Source organism: Ailuropoda melanoleuca, chromosome 6 (assembly GCF_002007445.2).
Source record: "Ailuropoda melanoleuca isolate Jingjing chromosome 6, ASM200744v2, whole genome shotgun sequence".
NCBI classification, from domain to species: domain Eukaryota; kingdom Metazoa; phylum Chordata; class Mammalia; order Carnivora; family Ursidae; genus Ailuropoda; species Ailuropoda melanoleuca.
The window spans coordinates 33,470,847-33,495,943 of NC_048223.1; the positions used below are offsets into that span (position 1 = coordinate 33,470,847).

The following is a 25,097-nucleotide window of genomic DNA, read 5'->3' on the forward strand; positions in this document are numbered from 1 at the left end:
CCTGGGAGAGGCTGAACTCCGGGTAGTAACTGGGGGCGGTGGGGGGTGGGCAGGGGTACAACAGAGAGACACAGGGACGCAGATTTCGGCTTGGGGCTAGAAAGAACTCTCCACAGCTCAGGGTGGTCCCAGGACAAGGGCTCTCATTATTAGAATCCAAGCTTAAAGATGTTCCGTCTGGGGTTAAGCCTGGCTCCATCTAAGGGCCCCTCCTGCGGGGTGTCCTTACGGCCATGAAGCCTCTTGGGCATTCTTTGTAGAGGATCACGGGGGCAATGGCCAGTGAAGCAGGAGAGCAGGGACTCAGGTTGAAATCCTCTGCCTCTTGAAAGCCATCCTGGGCACCTCGGGGGAAAGAGGACTCAGTTTCCACACACGGTGCCCAGGGCGATGGGCCACCTGCAGAGCGCCGAGAGCTAGTGCTGGCGAAGGCTTTCATACAGAGTCAGTTGGTGACCTCTTCCCCTCTTCTGAGGACCGGCCGTGCAGGAAGAACTTGTTTTTCAGATATCAGGAGGCACTTCCTGAGAGATAGGGACCCTCACATCATGAGCCACATGAAACTGGGGTACAGATAAAGACTGGGCCCTGTCCAGGGAAGGGCTGGATGCTAACCCACCCACCCGCTCGCTGTACAGGCTTATCACAACCCAGGCCAGAAGGATCCTTGCAGTCAGACCCAAACCCCCAATAATATCACCACTCAGCTTGCGGTGCTGGATCAAATGCTGCGGGGGGATATTTGAACATAAGATGTCAAGGAATGCCCGTTCATCTGGTTAGGTGTGGTGGTGGTATCGTAGTGATATAGGAAAATGTCCTTTGGTTTTAGAGCTGCATCTTAGAAGAATGTGTGCTGCGAGGTCATAATGTCTGTAATTGATGTTAAAATACTTCGGCCAAAAAAAGGGAAATGATGCAAATATTAATTGTTACAGGTTACCGGTAGTCAAACGTAGGGACTGGGTGGGGGGGACGGGCACTGGATGTTCCTATACCGCCGTTTTGCTGATGTCACCCCAAGGATTGGGTATTTGCAAGCTCGTTATATTATTCTCTCTCGTTTATATGTTTGAAAATTTTTCTCACATTAAAAAGTTAATTTAAAAAACCCATAACGTGGTGGAGAGATGAAGCAGTGTTTCCGTTACTTCTGAAATACATCTAAGGTGTGCGAGCAACTTTGCACATATTACACATTTGTGTTGGGAAGTCCAGCTGGGGAGGGCAGAGTGAGGGAGGTTGAACGGTAAAGTCAGGGAGAGAGGGACAGGGCTTCATCTAATCCCCTGGCCCCATACCCACATTCCTGGCCAGATGGGCCACAGCGAGGGGTCCCTGTAAGTGGCAGGCTCGGCATAAGCTGGGTTGCCACCGAGGCTGCCCACTGTGTGAGGAGGCCTGTTGCCTACCTTCCAGCCTTCCCTGAGATGACCCATCACCTACCTGGGCCTGGAGCCTCACCCCCACACTGCCCGGCTACCTCATGAAGAAACCCCTGTCCCCAGGGCTCCCGAGCTGGGGAACAAATGAAGAGATGGCTTATGCCAGGTCACACAGCACTCGGTCCTCCCTCAAGTCTCGCGGAAGTCCCGACTGGAAGACCAAGCCACTTTCACAGAGTCCTGAGGCTCAGGGGAAGACTGTGCCCCAGTCCCGTGGTGGGGATGGCCTCCAACCCAGCCCTCTCTTCCCATTTCTCCTGCACCGGGGGTGGGGTGGGGGGGACGCAAGGGTCCCACCGTCCCTTTTGTGATGAGGAAACTGAGGCCCTTCCACAGAGATCAAACATGTTCTCAAGGGTTACTGGCCATTGCCATGGAGTAAGGTGAGGACCAGGTCTCATGGGCTCCAGAAACGTCAGGGAGGGCTGAGACTCAGGGCACCAGGATGGGAGGCTGGAAACTTTCAAGGGGAGGTCACTCTTCCAGTACAGTCCCCTAGGAGCCCTGCGTGGGCCTGAGGTTGTCACTCCGCTCGAGGAGGAGGCCTGACCCCCATGGCTACATGTTTCCTAAAGCCCACCAGGTTGTCTGCTGGGGTCCAAGAGGGCCTGGCCAGCTGTGGACAACCTCTGGAGAGGCTAAAAGCAGATGGCCAGGGCAGGATGCCTATGGCAGACTGAGCCCTTCAGGAGCAGGTGGCTAGCAGCCTGCCTCAGAGAGGAGTTAGGAGGAGCCAAACCTTTCCCAACCCCTGGACCATCCCAGCTTCTGGCGGGGGGAGGGGGTGTGTGGTGGAGCTGGGGGCTTCTTTCTCCTTCTGGGATCAGGCCCATTGGTCCTGCCAACAGAGGCTCTTTTATAGTTTCTGGTGGAAGGTTGGCCCATTAAGCCAAAGTCTTTAGGGCACTATCCTGCCTCCCCCAGGGAGCATTCCCTGACTGCTCCTTTCAGTGACCCTTGCCTCAGTGCTGGGTTCTTCCTCCTGGACCACTGGCTTTGCTCTCCCCGATCAGCCTGAGAATCTTCCCAGGGCGGGACCTGGGTCTGCTCATTCTCTGACACCCCTCCCCCTGTCCCTGGCCTGGGCATTGCCCTGAGCAGTTCTGCTACCAGTGAGGAGCCTCTGTGCCTGCTGTCCAGGGGGTAGGGGCAGTGGAAGGCCTGACAGGTGGCCTTGGGGCAGACTTCCTCTTCTGAGACACTAGAGGTTTTCTTTCCTTTTTTTGCTTCCCTGTTCAGAGATTTCCCCTTCCCTGACTGAGGTCAGGGCACCATAAACAGGAATGATAAGGCCTCAGGCCTTTACACTGAACTTTGCAGCTGCCATTTTACAGCTCTGATAACGTCAGCCCCCCTCAACCCTGAGTCTGGCTGGAGCGGGATTGCCTGGTGTCCATTCAGTGTGGGAGCTGGTGGGGAGGAGGGAGAAGTGGAGAAGGATATGGTGGCTCCTTCATTCCAGGCTGCCCTCACCCAGTCCTGGGTGAGTCCTTTCTCCTCCCGCTGCAGGCCCAGCCCTGCACGAGGCTGTGGGGGAAGCGAGGATGACAGACCTCAGCTCTTGATCCCGTGGGATGGTCAGATAAGCCCAGGCTGGGAGGTGGGTAGGGCTGAAAGGTGAGGTCAGAGTGGGAAGCGCTGAGTGGGCTGGAGCAATCAGGGAAGGCTGTCTGGAGGAGGTGATGGAGTAGAGTGTTAAATGAATATCATGTGGAAAGACAAGGGAGGGCAGGCATTGGAGGAGCCAGGCTTGGACTGCCTCAGGAGGTGGGGGCAGGTGTGGAGGAAAAGGAAAGAGACCCTGCTGAAAGCACCCTGCCAGTGGGCTGAGAAGCCTCCAAGGCTGGGGAATGGGGTACCAGTCGTGGTCCCAAGAACTGTGGCTGATCCGAGGAGAATCGGGGTGGTCAGAGCCCAGTGGAGTGAGCCAGAGGGCTGTGGGTAAGGCCTGGAAGCTCCATGACACCGAGGGGCCCTGAGTGGTGCCAGAGCTGTGGAGCTGTGGCCTCAGGGCCAGAAGTGGGTGAGGCTTTGAGTGCTCAGGACGTGGGTCTCATGCCTCTCAGCGGCAGGAGGGGAGGCTCCCACCAACTTTATGAAGTTCTGCTCCCAGGACAGGCAATGAGCTTCTTGTCCCCGGGATGTCAAGACATTAGCTAGACAGAAACACAGAGATTCCTGCTTTGGTGGAGGTGATGGTAAGGGAGGTAATCATGGGATAGAAGAGGCTAGGTGATCTATATACTCTACCCACCCACCAGCCGACCTGGAGTGGGGTCAGCCCTGGGACGCACTTGGGTTTTAGGCTCTGATTAAGCAACAACCCCAGATTTCTCAAGACCTGGGGTAGGGAGAGACAGAAAATCAACCTCAGCCCAGTCCAGGGCTGATTAGTGGGGGACAGGTGTCTTTGGGACTTATTGTGCCCATCTGGAAAATAGGGTTGGGTGGATTCCATGAATCCTGAGGTCTTCCCTTATCTTGGAGGGAGATGATCCATGCGTCTCCTGCCTGCATCAGCATCTGCCCTGCAGGCGAGCCACCCACAGCCACACATGAGGGCACAGCCACACATGGGGCTCGTGGAAACATGCATCAAAGGCATACACACACCTCTGTGGGGATGAAGTGGAAGTGGGAGGAAGAGGACGCCAAGGTTTCTGGGCTGTGTGCACCTTGCTCAGCTTCCTCCAAGCACATGTCTGGCCCTTCCTCATAAGCACCACCCTCAACCTCTCACTACCCACCACCTTCCACCTCCAGCTCTTACCTTTCAGCTCTGCTCAGTTGGGAGGGCACAGGAAGGGCCTGCCTGTCAGCCACCTTATCCCAAAAGCCCCTTCCCAGCGCTGGGTCTGCTTCTGAGACGTCACTCCTACACGTAGCACACAAAGCCCCACGGCTACCTCCAGACCGGCACAGCACACAACGACGACCCCCATAGACTCCCTCTCTGCCACCCACCGTCTACCAGGCCTTCCATTTCAACCGACCACAGTCTCCGACCCTGCACCCACTGACTTCCCCGCCCCACGCACAACGCAGCCACTACCCCTAAGGCAAGTTTATGGAGCACGCTCTCTCCTGGCGCCCCTCCACCGGTGTCCCAGATCGCCGCTCTGAGCTGGCTCTCAGCAGCGCTGGGAGGGACCGGGAGCGATCAGGACCCCACCCCTCGGGTCTAGATCCGGTCGGAGGCTGAGCTGGGAGGCTAGACCCAGCGCTCCGTGCCCCTCATTCCCCTTACACAGACGTGCGCACGGACGGCCGGCTCCCGCCGCCCCCACCCCACCCCACCCGCGGCGGCTGGGACTCTGGGCTGCCCGGCGGGCACTCACCGCGGCCGAGGGCGCAGGCGAGGGCGCTGACCAGCACGCAGAGCCAGCGGGCGGGCGGCGGGCCGGTCCGGCGCATGGTCCGCCCTGAACCCGCGGCGGGCGGCCCGGAGCCGGGAGTAGGCGGGCAGGCGGCGCACCTCGCGGTGGACCGCAGGGAGCCCGGCAGAGTGGCGCGGTCGAGGTGGCCCCAGCGCGAAGACGCGTAGCTCGGTGCCGGAGGCGGGCCCCGGGGGCTCGTCTGACGGGCGGCGGGTCTAGCCAATGGATCGGCAGAGGCGGGGCCGCCGCTCAGGTGTGGGGCGGGGCTGGGGGCTCTCCCGCCAGTGGGGAGTCCCTGCTTTCCCTCCGCGGATCCCCCCACGTCAGTCCTCAGTCACCAGGCATTCACAAGTCTTCACCCCTTCGGACTGCATCCTCGGGAGTCTCGAGACCCCAACACGCCGCATCCCTCTCTGCTTAGCCCGCAACGTTTCCAAGAGCCTGGATGGCATCTCCCACTCCCGCACGCCCCCTCAGCCCCACCCCAGTACGCTCTCCATGTCCACCTTCACAGCCACCTCCTCCAGGAAGCCTCCCTGCCAGCCTCCCCATTTCCCATTTCCGCGCCTCGTCGGACTGGTGAGGGCGGGCCTGACTACGAAACAGGACATGTCACTTCTTATCCCCCAGGCTGCGGCCTGCGGCCTGCGTAGGGTCCTAGGTTGCAAGCGACCCGGAGGTGGAGCACGTGGTTTAATCCATTTTCAATCGGCCCAGCTCGTCCTTTGTCCCGACAGGCCGAGCGAGGGGAAACGAGAGCGCGAGTGAGGCCCGACTCTAGGTTCCTCGGTACCACCCCTGAGCCCAGGTGACATGGCAGGGCGCGCTTGGCACTGGCTGGGCTCCCGGGCCCTTGACGACCAGAGAGTGAGGTGTGTGCTTTAGGGAGGATGGCACGTCCGCGCCCTCGCGCGTCTCTGCCCCGGCATCTCCCGAGGGAGGCTGGGCCGAAGCTCCAGCGCCCCCGCGCGGGGAGGGAAGATCTGTCCCCGGTGCTCAGGACCAGGCTGCGCAACCTACCTAAAATGAAGCAGGAAACTTCCTCCTCCTCCTGCCTTCCCTGTTTTACAGCCCGGGAAACTGAAGTGCAGAGAAACGCCTGGACTCGGGCCGCCTGCCTCTGGTGCCTCGCTTCCAAGACTGTGCTGGTCGGCCTCCACTTCGCGTCCTCAGGGCTCAATTTTATTCGTCCCTAAAATGAGGCCACGGTTCAACCGGCGTCGCGCCCCGGGAGGTCCAAGAGCTGGTGGCTGCCTTGCCCTCTTTCCGAGGGCTCGGAGCGGTGTGATCGAGGCTGGAGGTGGCGGTGGTGGCGGCAGAGATAGGATGAATGGTGGATGAATGTGATAAGGGGATGACTGTTCAGTGGAGAGGCGGGGAGAGCTGGCGCGTCCCTGCGCTCCCAGCGGGAAGCGAGGCTGCTTGAAAGAGGTCCAAATCCAGGCTCTGGCTGACCAGCAGGTGCGTCAGAGTTCCCTGCAGACACACCAGGGCTTCCTTCCTTCGAGCCAAGCCGGAGAAACTCAGGCCACTGACTTTCTGGCGTGGAGTGAAGTTATGAGGAATCAGGGAGAAGGCTGAAAGGGTTGAGCTCCCAGCCCCTCCTCAATTTAGGTTTATTTGGGGTGCTAGCATTTGCTTCTTCCTTCTTTCTCTCTGTCTCCATCCCCCCTCCCTTGCACATTTATTAATAGCTAGCTGTGAGCCAGGCTCTGTGCTGTGCACTGGGGCACAGAGGTGGGTAAGACAGCCAGACTTCTTACCAGAGGAGGACCTGGAGAGCTATTGATTGTACTCCCCACAATTTCCACCTCCTTCCAGATGAGCCTGGAGATAGACCCTTCCCCCATAGGGGGAATGGTGGAGATGCATCCGGGCCTGACCTGGCCATTCTAGGGTTTGGACCCAACTCCCTAGTGGAGGATGTATTTGAAAAATCTCCAGTCTTCTTGGCCATCTCCACTTCTGCGGGCCAGGTTAGGCTCAGGAACTGGGGTCCTTGCCTACCCTTGTGACCCTGACAGAACCCCTTCTCATGCCTCCGTTCTCCAGCAGGACAGTGGAATTGGGTCCCAGTTCTGGGGAGTCACCTCTGCTGGCACGGTGTCCTAGGAGTGCTAGACACGAATGGCAAATCCATGGGCTTTGGCTTTCATAAACCTTTGCTACACACACACAAACACACACACACGCACACGCACACACACCACCTAGCCAGCCATGGAATGCTGAAATCCCATCATTAAAGCTTGTCTCTAGGTCTATTGAAGTTCTGCTCTCTGAGGATAGGAATCTTGGGTACTTGAGAGTCCATTGTGAGGGGGTGGTGAAGATTGGGAAATTAGAAGGGAGCCAGACCCCGCTTTGCCACCTGACACTCTGGCCCAGCAGGTGGCTGGTGGGAAAGGGAGGAGACAGAGGGAATCTTAAGGCTCCCAACCAAGAGATGGGCTGCCTTTCCCCCTGCTCTGGAGGGTGGTCCTCAAGAAAGCTCTTTAGCTTCCTGGGCAGGCTGGAGGCAGTGAGGGTGACTGGCAGGGCCTCTCCCCGTTCAGGCAGACCCCTGGGTCCCAGGACGGAAGCAGGTGACTAAGGGAGAATACTTGGCTCCCGGGAAGGGAGCAGGTGACTAAGGGAGAATTCTTTCCCCGGCAGATTCTTTGCAATGAAAATTACTCCTTTGTTCTTTAAGAATTGTTCCCCTGGGGGACCCACCCTTCCTTACATATCAAAAGGCACAAAACAAATTCAGAAGTGAAAGAAGGAGCAGAAAAAAGAAAAGAGCAAACACAAACAAAAACTTAAAGAATTCAGCCCAGGTTAGATTCGACCTGCTTTTACTAACGGTTCTCGCTTGTTCAATTCTGTGTTCTGAGGCCCAGGGGACATCAGAACCTCAGAGTCCTGTGGGATCTTCTGGGGAAGCCTGTCCTCTGGTCTGGGAAGGCTTCTTTCGGGGAGGGGGCCAATATGGGAAGCCAAAGGTTGTGGGGGGAGGGGGCAGGCTACCTGAGGGGGGTGAGAAGCAGGGACTTGGATCTTTGTTCCAGAACATCTGGAACTGGCCTTTGCTTCAGCAGTCCAGCTTGGGGAGGGGCCCGCAGCCAACCTCTGCTCCCTGCTCCCTCATGTCCTTTTGCATTGATTCCTGTTCTGAGGTGTCCCTTTCCAGATCCCTGGAATTTGTCCCCTGTCTGTGGCCCAAACCCCAGAGTCCTTCCGGCTGCCGGCTGCCGGAAATCACAGGGGTGCAGAAGATGGGGGGAAAGAGAGAGAGGCAGTCACTTGCCATTCCCCGTGACGACAGGCACGGCAGGAAAGAATCTGCAGTTACTCATTTGGAGCCCGCCTGGCTTCCTGGCTGCCTGCCTCATTCCTGCAGTGAGTGCCACCCTTGCCTCCCCCAGTCCTTCCCCACGTCCCTGAGTCGTGTGCTCAGTGCTTCAAGGCTCCCAGCTCAGGAACGCACCGGTGGTGTGTTCTGCAATAGAGTGCGAGCCGAGGCGCCTGGGGACCTCAGTGTAGTTTGGACCTGCATGGGGGGCGGGGAGGGGTGGGCCGGCAGGGATCTGGCCTGGGGAGTCACTGCTCCAGGATTCCCCTTCCAGAGCCGGCAGCCTCTCTAGGCTTCTGAGTTGCCCTTCTTTGGGGCCCGTTCTTCCTGGGAGAAGATGGCATTTTCACTCCAGGCTGTGGTTTGGTGGAGGGCAAATGGGGCCCAGACAGGTATTTAAAGAAGCAATGTTCCCTCCATCCCTTCCCCAACAGCAGGCAGCAAATAGCCATCCTTCATCCGGTGTTATCACCTGCCTGCACTGGTGCTGGCCAGTGACGGGCTCTGCAGGTGTCCCAAGGGCTTGGCCGCAGGCCGCCCCTCTAGGGGAGCCTAGCACTGCTCCGGTGCGGCACTGGGGGGCACCTTCTGGCGGCGTGAGGGCAGCACCTAGGAAGAAACCAAAGTTCACAGGAGCACAGGGGATGCAGGGAGAATTGTCCCGACTTGACAGGTGGGGACCAGTTCTGGAATGGCCTCTACCATCCCATGGTCCTGGAGGCCAGGGCTTAGAGGGAAGGGAGGGGACGGTGCCAACGTTAGGTGTGTCATTTCAGGTCCTCCCGTGAGCAGATGCTAAAATGGAACGAAGACGGTGGAAGTTTGTGGGATGGCAGAGGAACCCTGCAAAAGATAACGGAGGAGAGATCAGGATCAGGCAGGGCCTCTGCCAACCTGCCAGAGAGCTCCAGAGCAAAGATGGCGCACGGAGGCCTTAGTAACTTCACTGCTCAGTCAGTGCCCTGGAGCTGCCTGGGAAGAGCAGGGCCTCAGCTCCAACGCTGGGGTCCATCCCGAAAAGGCCAGCTCTAGAGGCCGTCAGCTCATGGCGCTCCTCACAGCTGGATGGCACGAGTTCTTTCTTGACGGGAGGTCCAAGTGATGCATGCCTAAGGCCCCCACAGAGGGGAAACGGAGGCATGGAAAATGAAGGGAGGGGGAGCGCTCCTGCTCTGGGAGTCAGAAAGAGACGGGTCCTACTCTCAGGGAGAGCCTAGTCTGGGCACACAGAGGGATGACTTGAGAAGGAACTCCTTTCTTCAAAATCCCAAGGCTCAGTTCAGTCCAGGGGGTCAGCTGTCTGTCATTGTGCAACTTGGCATGCGGGTCATGGTGCAGTGATTCTGGGAGACTCTAGAAGGGGAAGACCACCCCTCTTGCCCCCACCATTTGCTCTCTAACAGCAGCCACAGTCTCTTGGTCTAATGCTTACTGCAACATCTCTGTGTGTGTGTGCACGTGAGTGTGTCCATCTATAAGGGCATGTGACTGCGTGTCCTTGTGTGTGGTCGCATCCACTCCCAGCTGGCATGTCTGAGAGCAAGGCTTGGCCAGTGTGTATTGGGAGGTGGAGTCAGGGGCAAGGTTCTGGGTAACCAGGGGCAGACAGGGAATAGAGGGTGCCCAGGACCACAGTACCAGGCTGTCTCTCAGAGCTCATTCCTGGGGCAGTGGCCTCCCATGGGGGGTTGGAGCCCTCCCACCCCAGGGAGAGCTCAGACTAACCTCACTGGAGATCTAAATTTACACACTCACCTCCCCACTTCCCGGCCCTGTGTTCCTGTGAATTGGTGTGCAGCTGATCTCAGGCAGAGATTCTGGAAGAGGAAGATAATGTGGGTGGGACAAGACAGACATGGGGGTAAGTAACATAATCGATGTCCTGAGAGAATAGTGTGTGTGTTAAAATTTAAGGGTATCAATTGAAGAAAAAATAGAGCTCTCTACGTAACTCTTACACAACTAGAAGAAGGAAAAATAAAGAAAACTCTACCGATTCAATAAAAGATCATTTGAAGGGGGCCGGGGGGTTAGAGATAAGAATATGTGGCAAATAAAAACATAGAATCAAAGACCAGCAATAATTACAGACCCTGATGTGAATAAAGGAGAATTTAAGACAGAAAATTTAAGAGAAATAGTTCATATTATTAGAATGTGCAGTCTATCAAGAAGATGTTTGGAATTATTCTAGGAGATTCTAAAACATGTAAGGAACAGATGATTTTTATGTAATCAAACTGCTCGACAGCAGCAAAGAAGACAGACTGTTTTATGGGATATCATCATGCTGATATTAAAACAAGGCATGGAGAGCACCAGTGAAGAAGACGGTAATTCTGTTTTACAGCTTGCTGGTTGTTAATAAATAAGGAATTTTTCGAATTGTGTTGACACATGATTCAATTTAACACTTCATGTGTGATTCATGTTCCTACATACACATAGAAGCAAAAACGGAGACAAGGGAGGCACACCGTGGCCGCTGGTGTGGGGAACGGTGGAGGCAGGACTGTCTGTCATCAGCTGACACGCCTCAGACAGGATGTTGCCAGCCATTGCCTGGCGGGGTGGGGTGGGGNTGAGACTGGAGGAGGAAACCCTGGCTGGTCACACGGAGGCTACTGTTGATACCAGGCGTTCCCAGAAAGGGATGGGCCCAAAGTTGGCCTGACGTGGGCTGAGAAGATGGAGCATGACCCGGGCCTGGAAAATGTCAGGCACAACCATTATCCTGGTGCTTGCAGGGCTGGGATGAAAGCATCCTGCTGGCCTCCTTTGCCCCATCAGCGTGACCTGCGGTCTGACCTGGGGCCTTTGCCGCAGCCACCGTGTGACTTCCAGACTGAAGGGTGGGCTCGGGGTCTGGGGCCTGGCTGTGGTTGAAGACTTGGCAGACAAAGCAAGGGACCTAGGGGAGGTGGGGAGAGCCTGTCTCTGGTCCCTCTTCTGTTCCCCACCTCAGCCACAGATGTCTAACAAGGAGGCTCTGGGGTCTTTACGGCCTGACTCTGCCCTCAGGTGTACATCCATACTCCTTAAATGCACCTTACTATTAACTTTATTACTGTGATTATTATCAGAACCCCAAACCCAGGCTCTGTCCTCTGATTTCTCTGGGACTGTGTGTGAACAGCTTTTCTGTAGCAACAGGCTACATCAGGGTCCCCAGGCCCTTGTGAGAGGGGCGGAGACCCTGATGACAGCCCACATGCTGCGAAGTAGGCTGGTGCACTGGCCCTGGGCAGGGTCTGAGATCTGCAGTCTGCAGCCCGGCTGGGGCTGCACCCGAACCAGAAGCCCTCAGTTCTCTTCCCTGCCCTTCCTTCACATGGGTGGGACTCTCAGTCCACAAAGTCCCAGGTCCATGAAATACAGCCTGTCTTTATTTTCTTCGAATTAAAATTAATATTGACCTGATCCCCTCATCACACCAGATTGGCAGAAAATACAACTTGGGCCTTTCCTCAGTTCCGGAGTGCCTTGTGCTGGCCAAGTATTAGGGGGCCCCTTCCTTCTATATCCCCTTGGTTATTGGGCCTTATTGGTTGATTCCAGGACTCTCTCATTAGCCCAGCCTCCGTGGTGCTGAGGTTTTGGGGCCTGAGAATCTTGGTGGGACTGGGGGTCTTGTGTCCAGGGTCCAGCCTCCCAGTACAGACTGCAGTCCCCGTCTCAAGGTGAGGAGCGATGGGTGCAGGTGGGGAGTTTAGCGATGCTTGAGGAAGGCAGTCCCAGGGAATCCCAAGGAGGTCTTCCCCTTCTCCTCCCCCCGCAGGGTCAGCTCCCTCCTAGCTTCAACCCTGCTCTGTGGGGAGAGATCATCTGCCTAAGAGAGGACTCACTTCCAGGGAGAAGAACAGCTGAAACCATGTCATGGTCTCTTTGCCAAGTTGAGCCCCACCCCACCCCTCCCAAGCTGGGCCAGAACTGCTGAGGTGACTGTTTTCCAGGAGTGTAAGTAGTTCCCGCAACAGCCTTTCTTCTCTGGAAGACACTTGGAGGGGGTAGCCCTCAGCACAGGGAGAACAGGCCTGGGAGGCTGGAGGGGGTGGTGACTGGCATCCCCACTGCAGAGAAGAGCCAGCTGGGTGGGACCACCTGCGCAGGCCTGGGAACCAGGCCAGGAAGATGCTAGCTGGAGGAGAAGGGAGGCGGGAGGAAGAGAGTTGAGGAAGGAGAGATGGGGGAGGAGGGATAAGGAAGGAGGGGCACGGTTGGGGGGGCAGAGGAAGGAAATTTGGGAGGGCGGAAAGGAATGAGCAAGGCAGGAGGGGGAGGCCAAATGCTGGAGCCAGGGGGAAGTCTTGTAAAGGGAAGTCGTCTCTGGCACAAGCCCATCCCTGCAACCCCCCCTGCCCCCCCATGTCCCCCTCCCACCTTCCTGTTTCATTCAGTTCATCTGCATCTCATCCTTCCCCTGCTCAGGGCAGCAGCTTCCTCATACCCTCTGGCTTCTCCCTGCCCCCGCCCCCCCCAATCTCAGCAGCCAGGTTGATTAGTATTATTTTTTAATTTATTAAGAAGAGCTGCAAAATATACAAAATGGATAAAATAATACAGTCAGCTCCCTTGTTTCCCCCATCACTTAGTTCATTCCCTGGGTCCCCACCCCAACCTCAATCATTTGGAAACAAATTGCAGATCTATCATTTTATCTGTAAATATCTCAGTATGTCTCTCCAAAGGGTTTTCTTTCACAAGAAAGAAAATGACCACAATAGCATGATCACACAATACAATTTTACACCTAACCCCCCATTCCTTAATAGCATTACATATTGAGTTGTTATTTAATTTCCATTTTTTCCCTTATAAATGCTTTTTATTTTTTTATTTTTCTTTTAAGGAGAGAGAGCGTGTGCGAGAGCGAGGCATGGGAACGGGAGGGGGAGAGGGAGAAAGAGAGAAAGAATCTTAAGCAGGCTCCATCATGCATGAAACCTGATGCAGGGCTTGGTCAGGACCTGAGATCACGACCTGAGTCGAAAGCAAGAGTTGGGAGCTTAACTGACTCAGCCACCCAGGTGTCCCTAAATGCTTAAAAAAAGCCAAACCCAAACAGTTGTTTGTTTAAATCAGGTTCACACATTATAATTTAATACAGAGGTGCCCTCCATCTCTCCTTCCCCTGCAAACATTCTCTTTGGAAGAAACGGGCTTGGTCCTGTCCCCCAGGTTCCCACAGTCCAAGTGTGCTGATGGCATCTCTGTGCTGTTATGTAACTTATCTCTCCAAGACTGATGATTTTAAAATCCATTTGAAAACAAGGGAGATCCTGTCGCTCTGTAGTTCCAGGTGCCTGCAGACCCTGAGTGGGTGCCGCATTGCCACCCTTCCCCTCTCACCTTGTCTCCTGTCACACTGGCCTCCCTGCCCTTCCAAGAACTCACTGCTGGCCCACTCTTGCTTTTTGGTCTTTGCACTGGCTGTTCCATCTGCTGGCATTGCTCTTCCCTGAGTATCTGTCCTGAATCCTGCAAAGAGCTTCCCCTTTCCAACTCCTGGGTCCCTACTGGGTCTACTTTCCCCCATGCACTTACCACCTTCTAAGGTACCATGCCCTTTCATTATTTGTGAATCTATTTTATTACATTTTATCGTCTATCTCTCCCTGCTGGAACAGAAGCTCCCCAAGGGCAGGGATTTTCAGGTGCTTTGTTCCCAACTTACCTCAAGTCCCTAGAATGGTGCCTGGCACATGGTAAATCTATTCATATCTACAGGATGAACAAATGAATGAGTGATTCTTCCTAAAACCCATAGCTGATGCTACCCTCTGCATCCCAGGTTTCTAATGCGGCCCTCTCACAGCTCTAAGGGAGACCTCTCTTCCCCCTCCTTAGCCTGGCTTTGCAGGATAGTCCTGTGCCACCCAAGCCTTCCAGAACACCATGCTTTTGGTGCCTCTGTGCCTTTGCTTGCTGTTCCTTCTTCCAGGAATGTTTTCCTCTGCACATTGCTCGGGGGTGACTTTGTCATGCTTTCGGGCTTGCATTCATATCAGTCATCCCTTCTGCGAAGACTTCTGGGGGCCTCTGCTGGGGGTCATAGGCCCAGAGTGGGTGTCAGTGAAAGTTGGTAAGCAAGAGAAACCGAGCTCCTCTAGGCCTTTCCTGCTTAGACCTATTCCTGACTCTAGGCCAGAGCTGGCCTTTGACCACAGCTGATCTCTAATTGCAATCCTGGGCCTCCACTCGGAGTTACCCATGACCGCAGACTGATCCCTGACCCCAGCCTGACCCCTTACACTTATCACGGGTCTCGATCCAGACTAACCTTTGACACTGATCATGGATCCCAGCCCAGAGTGGCCCATGACCCCAGGGTGATAGCTAACTCTGATTACAGGCCTTAGGTCGCTTGACTTCTGACCCAGGCTGACCCCTGGCTTTGATTCCCGCCACAATCCACACTGCCCGCCTGAGGGAGTGAGAGTGTGTGGCTGGCTACTGGCAGGCTGTGTGTGAGCTGCCGAGTCCACAGGCCCTGGTCGAGGGCCAGGGCCTCAGAGCTGGGAGGCTTGGGCCGCCTGGGAGCAGTCCTCTACTCATCCTTCCTCTCTGGCTCCCAACCCAGGGGGTGCTGCTGACCTGGCAAGAGACTTTGAGGCCAGGCACCAGGGGAGGGGAAAACTGGCCGGACCAGCCCGCGCCTCTGTTTACACAGGTCTGGGTAAAAATAGCCTCAGTTAGCAAGCCTCTCTCACTTCCTTCTTATCCTGGATGCTGCCCAGGCCCAAGTCACTTGCCAGCTGTATCTGCCCCTAGGCCTCTTCTTGCCTGGGTTGGGACAGGGGTCCAGGAAGCTTCAGTAACTCTGCTGCAGCCCAAGTAAACCCTGACATGTGCTGCTGCCTCTGGGAAGCCACCCTGGATTGACTGTCAGCTCTCTTGCTTCATGGTGGCTCCACATGAGACTACTTATCTCCCCTTGGGGTATATGTGACATGTGTATCCTCTACCTTGAAGGGGGAGGATCTGGTTGGGGAGAGGAAGCAAGGAGGAAGACCAGCCCCTGCCCTGGGAGCCCCCAGGGTAGTTGGAGAGGCCAGAATCCTCTATAGGGATGAGTCAGAGTCTAAGTGGGGTCTGCAGGCCAGGCTTGGCCTCTTGGGGTAGTGCAGGCCAGAGGGAGGGGCTCAATGGGAACCATGCACTGAAGGGAATGGAGGACCAGGGAGGGGTGATGGAGGTGATGATGGAGGAGGAGTGTGTGTGTGTGTCCGCGTGTGTAACCTACAGTGGGGGAATAGGAAGGAGCCAGAAAGCAGAGGCCTTGTGGGCTGGAGCCGAGGCCACATCTGAGGGTAACTGGGCACCACCAGAGGACCATGAAAGGGATTCTGCCCCAGGAAAGTACAGAATTGTGTGCATTAAAGAAATGTCCCACCGCTGCTCTAGGGGAAGTGCCAAGTCGCTTCACCGGGGGCCAGAACGGGACTGGGGTCTTGGTCTCCCCTCCACATGGATGGGCTGGCTGTGTTTTACCATGGCCAGGCTGCTCTCTCCTGGCACGAGCTGGCCATTCAGCTCCCGCAGTCATTTCCTCAGTCCTCCGCCAGTGTGAGAACACAGCCATGTAGCACACACCCATCACCGTGCAGTGGCTTGCGGGTAACAGCCTCTCGGTGGTTGGGGTGGAAACCACCGCGCCTCTACTCTTGGCCCGCGCGGTTCAGGGATTGGGTGGGGTTCATGGGCCATTCTGGCTCCCGACGTAGGTACGCATGCCAGACTTGGCCAATGAGAGCCAAGCTGATGGTCACATGCCTCAAGCTGAGCCAATGAGCATCAGCCCCGGGACCTCCGCCAGAACTTTGGGAAAGAAGGCTGCTTGTTTGGCTTTAACGCCAGGAAAATGTAAGGCCGCGTTGTGGTGGCCATCCTTACCCGCTTGCGATTTGAGCCAGTACACACAAAACCGGATCCAAGAGATGGTGAGAGAGAGATTTCTGATGACGTTATTTGAGTGCCTGGACCCAACTGCTCCGAAAGCCCGTCTCTGCGTTTCTGAGCTATACATCCCTCTTTCTTAAGCCAGTGTATGCTGGCTTTGTGTCCCACGAATCAGAAAGAATTCTAGCGCTGCAACCCGCCTTCCCCCAGTGCCCGAGTAGTTCCGGTAGAGCAGAGCGCAAAAGCCCCCGGAGACGCATTTCCTTTGCATCTTCGTGTTGGTCTCGGCTACTGATGCGGGGAGCCTCTCCTGCCTCTGCGGAGACTTTCCTTTCTCTTTTTCCGTAGTGAGATGCTCTGCTGCCTCTCCGTATGGCGGGTAGGGCCGGTGGGCCCCGGTGCTTCTCCCTCAGTCCTGCCCGGACTTGCTGCCCTTTTCAGGGCGAGAACAGCGGGGAGCTGGCGCTCTGCGTCTCCTCTAGCCCAGTCCCGCCTGATTGCCCTGTGAGGAAACGCTGCGAGTCTGCATGTGGAAGGAAGGTAGTCTTCCCATTGACCAGAGTGCAGCTCTCCATTTATTTATTTGGCGGGAATCGTTTCCATGAGTGCTGGAGAGAAGGGAGGACATGGGGGAAGGAAGTATGTATGTATGTATGTATGTATGTATGTATGTATTTAAAAGATTTTATTTATTTATTCGACAGCGATAGAGACAGCCAGCGAGAGAGGGAACACAAGCAGGGGGAGTGGGAGAGGAAGAAGCAGGCTCATAGCGGAAGAGCCTGATGTGGGGCTCGATCCCAGAACGCCGGGATCACGCCCTGAGCCGAAGGCAGACGCTTAACCGCTGTGCCACCCAGGCGCCCCAGAAGTTTTATTTATTTAAAAAATTTTTTATTAGTATTTTTTCCTGTGGGGAAGAAGTTTTAGATGCTGGACTAATTAGGATATAGCCTCAGCTGCACGTGGTAGAGACCAAAGGAACAGTGGCTTAAATAAGATGGAAGTGTGTTTCTTTGGCACATGGAAGCCAAAGCTGGTATGGAGGTCCTCTCTGAAGTGTTAAGGGCCCAGGATCCTTCCATTTGGCTGCCCTGCTGTCCCTTGAGTGTTTCCCGGGTCAGTCACGGCATTAGTTTGCGAGGGCTGCTGTAACACAGGACCACAAATTGGGTAGCTTTAACAACACAAATTTATCGTCTCACAGATCTGGAAGCTAGAAGTCTGAGGTCAAGGTGTCATCGGGGTCAGTTTCTTCTAAGGCTGCCAAATGTAATCTGTCCCATGCCTCTGGCCTAGCTTCTTGTGGCAGCTGGCAATCTTGGCATTGCTTGGCTTGTAGAAGCATCACCCCATTCTCTGCTTTTGTTGTCACCCAGTCCTCTCCCTGTGGTCATGTCTGTCTCCAAAGTGCCCCTTTTATAAGCACACCAGTCTTATTGGGTTAGGGCCCACCCCAGTGACCCTGCTTTAACTTGATTACCTCTATTAAGACCCTGTCTCCGAACAGCATTAGATTCTGAAGTATTGAGGGGTAGGACTTAAGCATATGAACTTTGCGGGGATGCAAGTCAACCCATAACAGTTATCCGATGTTGTGTAACAAATTACCCTTAAATTTAGTGGCTTAAGTAAATCATTTATTGTCTCTCCTGGCTTTGGCAGGTCCGGAATTTAGGAGCAACTTGGCTGGACAGTTCTGGCTTGAGGTCACTCATGGGGCCACAGTCATCTCCTCTCCCCACAGACCCATCCACAGGGCTGCTTGACCGGGCCTCACGGCACAGTGTCTCACTTCCACCAGGGTGAGGGGTCCAGGAGACCAAGATGGAGGACGCTACCATGCCTCTTCTAACTAGTCTTGGAAGTCACACCCAGTCACTTTTGCCACATTCTCTGGGTCACACCAGCCACTCCTGATTCACTGTGGGAGGAGGCTACACCATGGCATGCATACAGGAGGCGAAGATCCTTGTCCACATGACCCACAGGGGCTCACCACCACTTCTGCTTTCCAGTCAGCGGGAAGGAGAGGGCACACCTTCCTGGCGACGGAGTGACCTGGAGGTAACACAGTCCCCTGGAGGGACATGTCTGCTAGCTTTCTGGGGGATATCACTTGCCACAACTTAGTCACGGCCACACACAGCGACAGGCACAGCCGGGAAATGTGGTCTTTATCAGGGGCAAGCATGTGCCCTGATTCAAAATACTGGTACTGCGTGTCTTAGTGTGAGTCTCTCTGAAAGCAGAACCTGGGACAATGGATAGAAAAAGCCAGGGTTTCCCTTGTCAGTAGGGAATACCCCAGTCCTCCACTCCTTGCGGGTCTCCTTTACCACTCACACGGAACACTTCCCTTTGTACGCTTTTGGTCACCAAATGTTGGGGAGGGGTTCCCTACTGAGGAATTCTGTGACATCAGCTGTGTCCCGCAATTTAACTCCGTTCTGACACTTCCACCTGAAGATAGCCTCAGATCCGACTGGTTAAGGGCTCAGTCCCACAAGACCACCCACCACACTTCTGATGCCAGTTTGACCAGTCCAGGTGGTCACCTCTGCTTCTACTAATTAGCCATAAATCAGCGTTTCCGTGCCTCCTCCTTGTGCTGGATTAAATTGATGAAGTGGCCCACAGAACTCAGGGAAACACTCACATTCCCCAGTTTGCTAAAGGATATGGCAAAGGATTCAGGTGAACAGCCAGAGGAAGAGATAAATAGGGTGAGGTCTGGGAGGGTCCTGAGGGCAAGAGCGTCTGTCCCCATGGAGTTGGGGGACGTCAACCCTCTGGTGCGTGGATATACTTGTATACCTGGAAGCTGGCCAGACCCTGGACTTTGGGATTCTTTTTTTTTTTTTTTTAAGATTTTATTTATTTATTTGACAGAGAGAGACAGCCAGGGAGAGAGGGAACACAAGCAGGGGGAGTGGGAGAGGAATAAGCAGGCTCCCAGCGGAGCAGGGAGCCTGATGGGGGCTTGATCCCAGATACCCTGGGACCACGCCCTGAGCCGAAGGCAGACGCTTAAGGACTGAGCCCCCCAGGCGCCCTGGACTTTGGGATTCTTAAGGAGGCTTCATCACATGGGCAGGAATGATGGATCATTAACACCATTCTCAGTGCTTCTCCTTCCTTTTTTTTTTTTTTAGTAGATTTATTTATTTGTGTTTCAGAGAGAGAGGGAGAGAGAACATGAGTGGGAGGGGCAGAGGGAGAGGGAGAAAGAATCTCAAGCAGACTCCACACTGAGTGTGGAGCCCAAAGTGGGGCTCGATTCCACAACCCTGAGATCATGACCTGGGCAGAAACCAAGAGTCAGACGCTTAACCGACTGCACCACCCGGGTGCCCCTCGGTGCCCCTTCTCAAGAAAATGGTGAGCAGGGCTGAACATTTCAAGTTGCTAATTACGGCTTGGTCTCTCTGGTGACCAGTCCCCATCTCGGAGCCATGCAGGAGCCCACCAGAGTTGTCTCAGTAGAACAAAAGTCACCTCTATCCCCCAGAAAACTCCAGAGCATTTAATACTGTGTCGGGAACTGGGGTCAAAGTCTAACTATTAGAACCAAAGATGCTCCTACTGCTCTTATCACTTACAAATTCCAAGGGTTTTAGGAACTTTGTGCCGACAACCAGGGATGAAGACCAAATGCATATTTCTTATTATAAGTCACAACATCACAGGCGGGAACATGGGTGCAGTTCATTTGGGAGGTGATCCTATGGGGCTGGAGGAGGAGGGCAGGGAGTCTGCTATCGAGATCTCTGCTTTAGGAGATGGGGCTCAGTTCAGCAATCTATCTGGGCTGTGAGGTTTGAAGGCCTGCTGTCAGCCCCTGACTCCTTAGGGCTGGTACCGTGGGCTTGCTCTAGTTCCTGTCCTGGGGCTTACTTCCTGGCCCTGTCTCACCGGCCCTGAGTGACAGCCAACATGGACCATCTCCAGGAAACCCCTGGGCTTAATCATTCCCTGACCCCCAACTGGGAAACTGAGGGCTTCCCTGTGAGCTGCTGGCCATCACCTAAAATGCCAATCCAGGGGACCACAAACATGCCCCTCGGGCTCTCACCTTCCATTCCATCCAGCTAGGAATCCTCTTCTGCCAAGCTCCATGCTGGGCACAATGGAAACATTCAGAAATGGAGGCCATAATGCAAGTTAAGAAAAATAAGTAGAAGGAAGAGATGGAATAAAGCCCACTGCTAGTCTGGCTGCCCAGCTCCCATCCCAGAACACTCATTTCTAGCACTCCCTGGTCCCCCTCTGCAAGGGTTGAAAGAAGACCCCTCTTGACTGGAGGTCACCCCTTCCCTCTCCCCTGGGGGTCACTCCATGGCACGGGCTGGGACCTTGTCATTGCCACGGACCCTCTGGTGAAGCCTGTGGACTCTGGTTAGGATGATGTTTTTAAAGCATTAAAAATAAAACATCAAGGATTGCAAAGGAAATCAATCAAAATTGAAAATAAACTTGTGTCATAGTCATACCTATATTTCTTAATTCATGTATCAAATGACAAGACCTAGTGACAGGCTGCATAGCTAAAGTGACTTTAGATTTTTTTAAAGGTTTATTTATTTATTTTAGAAAGTGGGGGTGGGGCAGAGGGAGAGGGAGAGAGAGAATCTGAAGCAGACTTCCCTCTGAGTGAGGAGCCAGATGCGGGGCTCGATCTCATGATCCTGAGATCACGACCCGAGCCGAAATCAAGAGTCAGATGCACAACCGACTGAGCACCCAGATGTCCCTTTTTAAAAAAAAATTTTTTTTAAAAGATTTACTTATTTGAGAGAGAGAGAGTATAGTGACTTTAAAGCAGGGATGAGAGTAGGTGACATTTTGAGGCCTCTCCAAGGAAAGGAGAATATCTGGGATTTCTGTTGGTGACTAAGTCACAGCTCTTGCAGATGCGACTGTGTGTTCTTGCCTACATTCAGAGTGGAAGAAAATGCTAAATTTCAGTTAAAAGTTAGAGGAAATAAAGTTGTCATTTTCTCCCACCCAAACATATGGACCCTCTGATTTCTACTTATGTATTCTTTTGGGGGGGGTCAGTGGACCAAGGGATAAGATGCCCTGTTCTCTGGGGAGCCTCACCTGAGGTGGGTCGCTTTCTCAGGCCTCATATACCCCCTTGGAGATCCCCTCCCTGCCCGGCTGGTTGCTCTTGAGCCAGTGAGGCCAGGAGAAATTCCAGCTCATGCGCATCCAGACCCTGGGGCCCTGGAGGAAACTCTAGCCTCATGACCCTCATGGATTCTAGGCAAGGGCAAAGCTGAACAAAGTCAGCCCCCACCCTGGGAACTTAGTTGAGAAGGAAATGAACGTGGAGATCTTGCTGTCCTACAAGGTGAATGCGGTCAGGGCCACCATAATGCTGAGCCTTAGGGAAAGGAGAGAGGGCATTTTTGATGGGCTTCGGAAAGGTGTCACTGGGACACTGGCCTGTGAAAGTCAAGTGTGATTTGCAGGATGGTGGAGGATAGCCTCAGCAGGAGACACAGCATGTTTCTGGGAGGCTGCTGCTGGAGGGTCAGGGAGGGCGGGACAGTAGGAGGGGAGGCCCGGCCAGGGACAGTCACGGAGATGAGCAGGCAGGCAGGCTGGGCCCCAGCTCCACAGTGCTGAGCCCTCAGGCATTTCCTCCTGTGGGCGCCACCAGGAGAGCCGGTCCAGCCACCAGTACCCGTCTTGGCTTTCGGACAGCTAGACGCAGAAGTGCCAGCTGCCAGCTCCAGCTGGAAGCCATTGCCCTCATGAGCCGGTGTGGGATCAGCTGCTTTGAGGCTCAGCGGCCCAGATGTCTGAGAGGTTTGTAAATCGCCAGATTAAAAAACGAATTGCAGCATTTGCCCTAAGCCTGGCTCATTCCTGTCCATGTAGTGTTGTGTGATTTCTGGTGGGGGCTGAGGAGGCTGCAGAGAGAGGTCAAGGGGACCCAGGCCAAGGGATGGGGGTGGGGTCTGTGCTCTGGTGGCACTGGCTGTGTCTGCCTCCCACTTGCACCTCTGAATGCACTTCCCAGGAGCCTTTGGAGGAGGAGGGAAGAGTATGCCCAGGGATTGTCTGGGGGCTGTGGACAGGAGGCCCAGCCTCCTTCAGCTTCAGCACCCCCTGAGAGGTGACAAGGCTCAGGGACCAAACTGGATCACTTCAATCCAGCCCTGGCCCCAGAGATGCTTGCTGGCCTCGGTGGCTTGTTATCAGCATCTTGGCTCTGTCTCTTGTCCACTCCCCAACCCATCTGCAGGTGCCTGGCTCTGGGTGTCCCCTCTGACACCTCCATCCTCCACAAAATGCCCCAGCCTCCAAATCTTCCCACACCCTGCCTCCCCATCCTCCCTGCTGCCCTGTCAGAGAGGGCTTTCCGAAACATACAGCAGATGGTGCCACTCCTCTGTCCCCCCAGTCAAGGTCTCCCACTGCCCAAAGAACACAGTTCCTCAGATTGACATCCCAGCTCCCTCACTCTTGAAGTCACGTGGCAAAATGCTTTAAAACTGGGGTGGGGTGGGGTGGGTGGGGGAGCAATGCAGTAAGGCTTCTTGGCTTGGGCTCCAGCTCTACCACTTATCAACTGTGTGACTTTGGGCAAGGTGCTTCACTTCTCTGCACCTCAGTGTCCTCATCTGTAAAATGGGGACAGGAATAGTCCCACATCCTGGAGTGTGTGAGGGTTAAATGAGCTAGCATGTAAAGCACGTAGCATAGTGCTTGGTACATAGTATGTGCTCTGTAAAAGGTAGCCCTTATCACATGCTTCATGCTGCCCTCCACCCACTCCCACTGCCACTCAAGATTTTGTCACCTGCTAGCCACCCTCAACTCTCCCAATATTCAGAAGTTCCGTCAAGACTTCCCATTGCAGCTCTCTATTCATTTTTTATTGTTGTGTTACCAAAGACCACAAACTTAGCAGCTTAAAACAATGAACGTTTATTATCTCACGGTTTCTGTGAGTCATGGGTCTAAGGATGGTTCGCTGGGTCCACTAACTCAGGGCCTTGTGAAGCTGCCATTAAGCTGTCAACCAAGGCTGTGGTCTTATCTGAGGCTTAACCGGGGAAGGATTTACTTCTGAGTGCACAGAGTTAAGTTTCTTGTAGCTTAGAACTAAGGGCCTCATTTTCTTGCTTGTAGCTAGAGGCCCTTGCAGGCTGCTAGCTGGAAGCTGTCCTCCACTCCTAGAGGCTGTCTGAGTTCCTTGCCATGTGGCATTCCCCAACATGGCTGCTTGCTCCCTCAAAGCCAGGAAGGGAGAGAGACAATAGCAAGATGGGCACTACAATCTTTTTTTTCCCCTTAAGATTTTATGTATTCATTTGAGAGAGAAAGAGAGAGAGCAAGTGCGCAAGCATGAGTGGGGGGTGGGAGGGAGGGACAGAGAGAGAGGGAGAAGCAGACTCCCCACCAAGCAGGGAGCCTGATACAGGGCTTGATCCCAGGACCTGGGGTCATGACTGAGCCGAAGGCAGACATTTAACCGACTGAGTCACACAGGCGCCCACGAGATGGGCACTACAATCTTATATTACACACTTACACACTTTCCATCACCTTGCCTGTGTGCTATTGGTTAGATGCAAGTCACAGGCCCCACCCAGACTCACAGGTAGGGGATCACACTAGGTGTTAATCCAGGAGGCAGGGATCTCAGGGGCCACCTGTCTGCCACAGGCTCCACCTGTCTGCCACAGGCTCCAACTCTCTCTCTCTCTGCTCATGCTGCTCCTTCTCTCTGGAAGGCTCTGTGCATTTCAGGGTCCAACTTGCTCCCTCCCTCCCAATGTTTCCTGAGCACCTACTCCATGCCAGCGTCTGAGCTGGATTCTGGGGGTACCAACATGACTGAGATAGTCCAGCCCATCGAGTGTTCCCTGCCCAGAATTATCAGCTCATATGTTTAATACACTTGCTCCATTGCCATGTGCAATGCCATAATTGCACGTGATTGATGTAAACACTTCTGTCTTGATGGGCTCAGATTTCTTTTGGGGTCGTGGCCTCTACAAGGTTAGAGCCAAGTCTGGGTCAGGGTCGGGGCTTGGTCGAAGGTCAGTCTTGAGAATAGAGCTCTGAGGATGTTACAAAGGGCTGGGCTTTTTTTTTTTCTTTTTCTAGGCCTACCAATGAGAATGGATCAATTTGTTTCAGAAACGAGCACCAATTTTTTTCAGAAGCAGCGCGTTCAAAACAATTGAGACTCTGTATTCTGTCCATGATATACGGTGGCTGCTAACTGCAGTGGGGGCTGGAGGTAACAGCTGACAGCAGGGGCTGATTTTCATACTCAGCAAAGCTCTCTACTGATCTAGGGGAATTGCAAGTTATTCAGGGGCCGTTCAGTCCCTTTGCCCCTTTCGGCTCAGAAAAAGGAGTGCCCAGTTCCTATTGGACCAGACCCTTTCAGGTGAGGGCTGTGCCTGGGCTTGATCATCACCCTTAAGATGGAATTCCAGAAATTCCTTGTGAGAAGGGGTCAGCTGGCCCAGTTTTCCCTGTGGTGTGAGAATGAGTAGAGGGCGATAGATCAGGGAACTACTGGGGCAGGGAGCAGAACTGAGCAGGTGTTAAGCGGAGTCTGGGCCAGGCCCTGGGGAATGTGTATGTTTGTGCCTATTATACTGGTGAGGGAACTGAGGCCGGGGAAGGGTAAATGTCCTGGGGAGGGTCATGTGAGGAATCAGGCTGAACATAACCAGTCCCTGCCCTCACTCCTGCTATGTGATATCATGGCCCTTAGACCCTCTTGTGTACTTGGTGTTTTTGTACCATTCTGGAGAAATGAGATGTGGCTGAGAGATCCAGGTGGCCCCAGTTACTTTTGGGGAGTTGCAAGGTGTCTATGTTTTGGAGAGGGCTGGGGGCTTCAGGCCCCAGGAAGACACCTAGTGATTTGGAGGAGGGTTTAACCCCCCTGGCCGCACTCCACAGAGGCAGAGCACAGAGCAAGGCGATGCTTGGGGAGCCAGCAGAAGGCAGACGTGGTAGAGCCAAGAGGCAGTCTCCGGATGAATAGCCCAAGAGACTGTCTGC

The 25,097-nt window shown here is 54.4% G+C and overlaps 1 protein-coding gene across 4 annotated transcripts in view; it reads right to left on the minus strand.

Annotated features, from left to right (window-relative positions):
• VIPR1 (vasoactive intestinal peptide receptor 1) overlaps nucleotides 1-6,123 on the minus strand; it is a 33,177-nt gene extending 27,054 nt beyond the window's left edge. For 3 of the 4 annotated variants that reach the window (XM_034662158.1, XM_034662160.1, XM_034662159.1), the window contains exon 1: nucleotides 4,784-4,897. The gene's annotated coding sequence lies outside the window, so the exon portion shown is untranslated. Of the gene's footprint in view, nucleotides 1-4,783; nucleotides 4,898-5,842 lie in introns of those variants that run through there. The other variant, XM_034662157.1, reaches the window with a different exon arrangement.
• Between the last annotated feature and the right edge of the window lie 18,974 nt (nucleotides 6,124-25,097).